Source organism: Microtus ochrogaster, chromosome 19 (genome assembly GCF_000317375.1).
Source record: "Microtus ochrogaster isolate Prairie Vole_2 chromosome 19, MicOch1.0, whole genome shotgun sequence".
NCBI lineage: Eukaryota > Metazoa > Chordata > Mammalia > Rodentia > Cricetidae > Microtus > Microtus ochrogaster.
Genome location: NC_022021.1, coordinates 29,905,910 through 29,913,747, shown reverse-complemented (window position 1 = coordinate 29,913,747; position 7,838 = coordinate 29,905,910).

The following is a 7,838-nucleotide window of genomic DNA, read 5'->3' as shown; positions in this document are numbered from 1 at the left end:
CGTACCCCATCTCTAATAAACGGAGGCTCTGACAAATGTAGCATGGCCTTCTTCTTCTCTCCTAGCCCATTTATCTTACAGATAGTGCCTCTCCGGGACCCTGGAATAACTGACCTGCCAGACGGGTTTACTAACCCTAGACTGGTGACCCGTCGAGGCAATTACAACATATGAGGAAGGGTACAGTGTAAACACCAAATAGGCAGCAAAAACTGATGAATCATGCATCTTGAAAATCGGAGATTATTAATACTAAAATAATAAATAGAGTAAACGAAGGAAGGAAGGAAGAAATTTCAAGGGAAAAAAACATCATTATAATGCTGAAACAAGGCCTAGCAGAATAAATGGCTAATGTGGAGAAAGATGCCACCACTACTCAGGGTCATAAAAAATAAGGATAGATATGCATATCTAATCTGTTCCCAGAAAATAAGGGCCAATATTAAAGGACTTTAAGTTCATCCAGGATAATTTTCATATGGATGAAAACTGAAATACACAGAGATATTTCTAAGAATGGCAGCAAAGTCATAAACAAATATTTGTCAAACAAATGAAAATAATAAGCTACAAAATGAAATCTGGTATAAAATTTTAATTTATAGTATGTAAAATTTGTTAATTAAAAAACTGTATAATATATAGCACAAGTAAAACAGAAACAAGCACAAAGGTAATGTCAATATTTTGGAATATCTTTCTACACATTAAGAAAAACAATGAACATATATTTTAAAAACATTTTTAAAAATATATTAATATCATAGTGTGTTTCTTCTTAACATCTCAATAATATTTCATGTTAAAATTATTTCTTGACCTTCTTAGCAGTTTTGTATTGTTTTAACATATAAGTATTTAAGCCATTTATCAGCAAGTCCTAGACATTTAAGTTGTTCTTAGTTTCACTATTTTATAATATCAAAATATTCTTCAATGTTCAGTTTTGCACATGTTATCCATTTATTACTATGAAAGTTTTTGAGTCGAAACTCCAGATCAAATAGAGTGCATTTTTCTAATGTCATTTCAGAAAGACAATGACAAATTGCTCCTTTTAGAATGTACTGAATTTTACTTCCAGAAGCTAAATCACTATCTTAGCTTCTTTCAGTTTTCCATTTCAATACTGGTCATGCTGCAGGAAAAAATAAGGAAGGAAGAAAGAAAAAAAAAGAAGAAAGTCATTCTCATACAGCTAATGAGAATGTGAATCACAGTAATATTTCTGGAAAACAATTTTTAGCTGAGCATTAAGAGCTTGGAAAATGACCATACCCTTTGACCCATTCCTGAATGTATCCTAAGTAACAACTCAAAATGTGATGAAATCTTTGCACTCCAAAGTGTTCATTCATTACATTTTTAATAGTAAAATTGTGTAAATATAGTCCCAAAAGCCCAAGATAAAAGTTTCATAAATTATGCCTTCTCTACTAAATTTATTAGTTAAAGATTAAAATAATATTTATAAATATAAATTATGTGTACATAGGTAATGGAAGGAACTATATACATATTGTCAAAATGTGGATGCATATTGAAAGGGTATCTCACTTTTCCTACTGAAGAAAGCATCAATTGCTATTCAGAGTGTCATGTTATAGTCATGACATGACTATAAGAGAGTGTCATCTCTTGAGTTTGTTAGCATGACAGTCTGACAGCCTTCAGGAGATGGCTGACGCTTCACTGATTTGGTTTGAACTATGTATGGTCCCGCTTCCTAGATTTTCATTGGGAGGGCACAGAGAAACAAAAGGATGCTTACCGGACAATCAAAGTCACAAAGCCGTAATTAGGACTAAAGGATTCTTCCAGAAACAGGGGAGCAAAATATAGAAAGAAACAAACAGAGCTACACAGTGGGTTTAGTTTACTATTGAGCAACAAGGAAATATAACTAATAGTAAACTAATAGAACACTTGGTCCTTCAGACCACATGCTCAGGAGTGAAATCGTCAAGACCATATTTTACCTCTCAGTGGAAAACAGATGGTAAACAAAATTCGTCTCAGCTGCCTCTGGTGTGTGCTCAGTGGAGTGAAGATTTCCTTCTGCCCCTTTGCCACTTCTCTCCCATGCAGGCTTCTAAGCTACAGTTGGCATGAGCTCACTGTCTTACCATTGTTGGCAGGGAAAGCTTCTGATGCATGGCCACAGTTATGTGTTCCTGCTCTCTCTGTATACTAAGTCTCAATTACTATCCATGTATATCCCTACCTTCTCTGCTCTTCAGGCTCAGGCCTATTACTATCTGCATCTTTCTCAACCCAATGGGGACTGATGCTCAAACTGTGGTCTATTGGGCTACTTCTCAAGTCACTGATACAGTGAATTGTTACTCTTTCTTATTCTTCTGCACTTTTTTAAAATTGATTTTTATTGAGCTCTACATTTTTCTCTGCTCCCCTCCCTGCCTCTCCCTTCGCCGCTTCAGTCCTCCCCCAAGGTCCCCATGCTCCCAGTTTACTCAGGAGATCTTGTCTTTTTCTACTTACTATGTAAATTAGATCTATGTAAGTCTCTCTTAGGGTCCTTATTGTTGTTTAAGTTCTCTGGGATTGTGATTTGTAGCCTGATTTTCTTTGCTTTATTTTTTTATTATTATTGTTTTTATTTTTCTATTCAAAAATTTACACTTCCTCCTCTCCTCCCATTCCCCTCCTGCTCCCCCACTCCCCCTCCTCCCTCCCCCTCCCTCCTGAAGAGAGGGCAGGGAACCCTGCCCTGTGGGACATCCAAGGCCCATCCCCCTACATCCAGGCCTAGGAAGCTTTGCATTCTTTGCTTTATTTTTAAAAACCACCTTATTCTGCATTCTTAATCATACATCATGTCTGTGTGGCACTGGGGATCAAGTAACAGCCCTCTCTGAAGATATGATGCTATCATTTCTGTTATACTCCTACCTCGAGAAGAAAGAACAGGCAAAAAGTGCTAGTTGGAGACATTTAAAGATTCCCAGGAATTCCTCACAATTTAAATGAGATGCAACTTTCTCTGGGTTCAGATTCCTAAAACGATCCAATGGTTTCACCATCTCCATTCATTCACAGAGACTCATTCTAGGCAAGAAATAAAAGCACAGGATACAGTAATTCTTTCTGTTACCATTTCCTTGACACAGCCATCCCAGAGCTAGGAAGACCTTTCTTTAGTCTGTACTGATAAGACGCTCCAGACTCTCATCCATTCCCCATCTGTAGTTAAGTTATATGTACCAGAGTCTTGCAAATCAAGAGCCTCAGCCTTGAAGGCTATTAAGGTTGTATTCAGTAATATGACCTCCCAGTTGTTAGTGAATTTATAGATGCCTTACCTTCAGTTATTATCTTCAATAGAGACAAGAGAACTTTAAAATGAACCTCACTTTAGATGAGTGCTACTTAGCAGGGTTCTATTTTTTTGTTTGTTTGTTTTTGTTTTTGTGTTTCGAGACAGGGTTTCTCTGTGGCTTTGGAGCCTGTCCTGGAACTAGCTCTGTAGACCAGTGCTGGTCTCGAACTCACAGAGATCCGCCTGCCTCTGCCTCCCGAGTGCTGGGATTAAAGGCGTGCGCCACCATCGCCCGGCTTTAGCAGGGTTCTAAAGGGTGACATTGTGGCCTCAGTGAGGCTCGCTTTCTGAAGGATCTCATGCCTCCATCAAAAGGAGTCTAGCAAGAGCCCCAGAAGCCTTCTTAATCTTGTTTCATTACCACCTTCATTACCCCTTTTCAAGTTCTACAACCATCTCTCAGTTTCCTGCTTCATTTCCCTCAGTATCTTCTCTATTCTCATTTGTAGAAGTCCTCAATACCCAACCTTCTCTAGAATTTTATATACTATATAAATATACCTATATACTATGGTTTGATTGTATCCTCTCCAAAATTCATGGTAAAAATTTCTTCTTATTTGATGAAGAAGGAAGGAGTCTCAGAAACTGACTTGGAGAGCAGCCCTTACCTCTTTACAAATCAGCCGAACAGAACTGAGAATCCCATCTGCCTTCCACCATGTGATTCTCTTTTCTCCTGAAGATTCATCTAACTGCAAGGTATCAACCTGGGAGTAAGGAAGGTTGCCCTTGCCATATACTCATCTCATTAGCGCCGTGACCTTAGATGTCCTAATCCTGTATCTGTGAGAAATGCATTTCTTCGCTTTATAAATTATTTAGTCCCAGTAGAAACATCCTACCATACTGTCCATATCAAATATTTTCTCCTACTTGCTTTTCTATCCCAAGTAATTACGAAACTATAAAGTGTGTGTGTGTGTGTATGTGTGTGTGTGTGTGTGTGTGTGTGTGCGCGTGCGTGTTCTTATTATCTGATTAACTCCCCTCTGAATGTTAGTGCTAGAAGGGCAGCAATTTTTAAACTTTTTGTTTACTGCCCACACATTTTCCTCATCTTGACAATGAGGGCAAACAGTTCATAAATGTTGGCTATCTTTGGAGAAGCTGTTTCTGGCCTTGACCTAGGTAGTTAAAAGGGTGATCCTCGATGTCTCTGTTGGACAGTTCTTTGCAGAAATGTCTTCCTGGCACTCATAAGGATTGGGGTAATTATTTTATCTTCTCTAGTAGTTTTTTTCAGGATCGTGCACTCAAGTGAAATCCAGTGATACTATCTAGAGCAGTGTGCACTGTACAAAGGATATCCAACAATTACGTTTTGTGTAAATGTAATAATATCACCTGAGCAAAGAGGAAAATGGCGGAAAGATGACTATGGAAGCAAGAAGGATTGAAAAAGCACTGAGTCACACATCCCACTTCTTTGTGGTTACCACCTGTCACACACTTGCTCTGTGTGTCCCTATAGATGCTGGCTTCAGCTCTGGCTGTTGTGACCAAGGTTCTCTCCTTTCTGCCTCTACTTATGTCCATGGCTGTTTTAAATCGGCTGACTGATAGAGAATTTTCTAGAGTCTCATCTGAAATCTTAAACAAGCCAGAATAACCTTAACTTTCCACTCAGCTTGTATGAGTTCATTTCTATTCTCTCTGTAAAATGCTTTCATTTAATAGAACCAAGGGGCATGCCAGGAACTCCAGGAATCTTTATTCCTCATGGTTCAGGATAGAGGTCGCCTAAAAACTTTACAGGATGATTCACAAGCTCTTAGTAGAGGAGCCACATTAAAAATACAAGTGTTCAATTCGAGATCTCACAACAAAAGGCAGGCTATGTAGTCTTTGCCTTTGTTCTTAAATGTTACAGAAAAAAAAGAGAAGCTACTCCTGAATATTGAACTTCAAGGCTCACTTATGTGGCATTTTGAGGGAGAGAGAGCTGGAACATTTTAAAATGTTTCTTCATCTAAGAAGAGGCTCCATCCTGGTCACTGGATTGTCTGTTGGAGTCTCAGTATGTGAACAGCACAATACTAAACAGTTAACCTTTCTCCAATCATTCTGAAGCTGCATTATAAAATTCAAAAAGTGACAACTCAGACTTGCATTTAGGTGGAACAATAAGACATTTTGCACCCAGGAAATAATTTCCCCTAGCATAACTATCTCGAGCCACTTAGAAACAAAACCATTTCCATCATAGCTGTGATGTTTAGCTATTGTGAGATAGTTTATTATAACAAATTAAATTATCTGTCTTTAAAATACTAAACCCATTATGTATTTCTAAATACATAATTGGTAAAAAAAATTAGTTTTTTAGAAAAATTATATAATCATATATCCCAAACTATGGGTTATAAATTTAACACATGTTAACAGGCCCTGTTTTTTTTTAATAAGATTAGTAAATAAATAGAACATTTAATTAGAACTCAAATAGTATAAAGTATTTTCCAAAGCATTCTGAGTTTCTTAATGTAGTTAGAACAGATTAATATAAATGCTAAAGGAAATAAAAGTTTCTTTTATTTAGTTATTAATTGAATTTTCTCTAGGAAAAATATGGCATAACGTGTTTTAAAATCCTTCCCATTTTCCAATTTCAAACTCTTATTTTTTCAATGTGCATTATTAAGCTGGCCTCTGGGAAGGACCTGGCTATGTAAGATGTTTATGAGTCACTTGCTCTATTAGGACGTCTTGAAGCCAATAAGTCATGGTCCGTCTTCAAAGCTGAAGGGGCAGTTGCTGGGTTCAAAGGGCTCTGTTTTCAATCTGATGGAAGTTTGCTTTTCAGGAAAAACCTCCTTCAAAGTTTGAAAGACTGAAACATTTCTTTTGAGAAATTGTTTGAAGTCCATTTTCCTGACTTCTGAAACTTCCCCTTTTGTTGACCCTTGAGGATGGTGTGAAGCTTGTCTGCAGACAGGGTCCCAGCTCAAAGTCTGGTGTCTGAATTTTTGTTGTTTGTTTGCTTGTTTTTCCTACTTAGCAACTGACTCTGACCTACTCGCCCCAAAAGTGAATGTTTACCTCCTGAAATCCTTCTTGTTGTGTGGCATCTAAGCTGATTACTCTAAGGGTACACACTATACATCTAGCTACAGAGCTAAGCGCTTGTTACATGGCAACAAATAGGAATTAATTTTACCTTTATAGCAAGGCTGTGGAATAGTTAGTTACCCTTATGATAATTCTCATCCTCTTGATGAGGAGAGCAGAAATGAAGAGACCAAGTCATTTGGGAAACTGATGTTTAAACGTGGGCTGCCTGACTCTTTGTTACCTAGCTTGTCTGGAGCTGTGGATTGTATGTAGTTTGGTTATCTTTTGCTTTACACCTAATATCCACTTAGAGTGAGTACATCCTGTGTTTGTCTTTCTGAGTCTAGGTTACCTCACTTATGATGATTTTTTTTTCTAGCTCCATCCATTTGCCTACAAATTTCATGATGTCATTGGTTTTTTTTTTATAGCTGAATAATACTCCATTGTATAAATGTATTTTTCAGTTGAGAGGCATCTAGGTTATTTCCAGATTCTGGCTATTATGAATAATGCTTCTATGAGCATTGTTGAGCAGATGCCCTTGTGGTATGATTGAGCATCCTTTGGGTATATTCCCAAAATTGATATAGCTGGGTCTTGAAATAAATTGATTCCCAATTTTCTGAGAAACCATCATATCCATTTCCAAGGTAGATGCAAAAAGTTTACACTCTTACCAGCAATGGAGAAATGTTCTTTTTACTCCACATCCTTGCCATCATAAGCTGTATCAGTGTTTTTGATCTTAGTCATTCTGACAGTTATTCGGTGGTATCTCAAAAATCATTTTGATTTGCAGTTCCCTGATAACTAAAGATGATGAACATTTCCTTAAGTGTCTTTTGACCATTTGAGATTCTTCTCTTGAGAATTTTCTGTTTAGATCTTTACTCCATTTTTTAAAAAATTGGATTATTTGGTATTTTGCTATGTAGCTGTACTCAGTATTTTTGATCTACTTCTTTTTGAGAATATAAAAATTCTCCCTTCCTCTTCCTCCCTCTACACCCTGCCATATACATATCCTTGCTCTCTTTCAAATTCATAACTCCTTTGTTTCATCATTATTGCATATGCACATATATAATGTATTATGTTTATATGTAAATATACATAGTTCATAATTGTATATACAAATAATACATATATTCATGTATATTCCCAAATTCAACTTTCCCAGTCTGTATAGTATTTCTTGCATGAAGATCTTCAGGTCTGGCCATTTGGTATTGAATAACCAATTGGTGTGCTCTTTCTTTCAGAGCAGATTTTGCTTGAAACTAAGATATTGATTTAACAGTTATAACACTGCTGAGTAATACTCTAATATGTATATATTCCATACGAAACAAGGAATTCTTGAAGTTTGCGTACAAATGGATGGAAATAGAAAACACTATCCTGAGTGAGGTAAGCCAGACCCAAAAAGAGGAACATG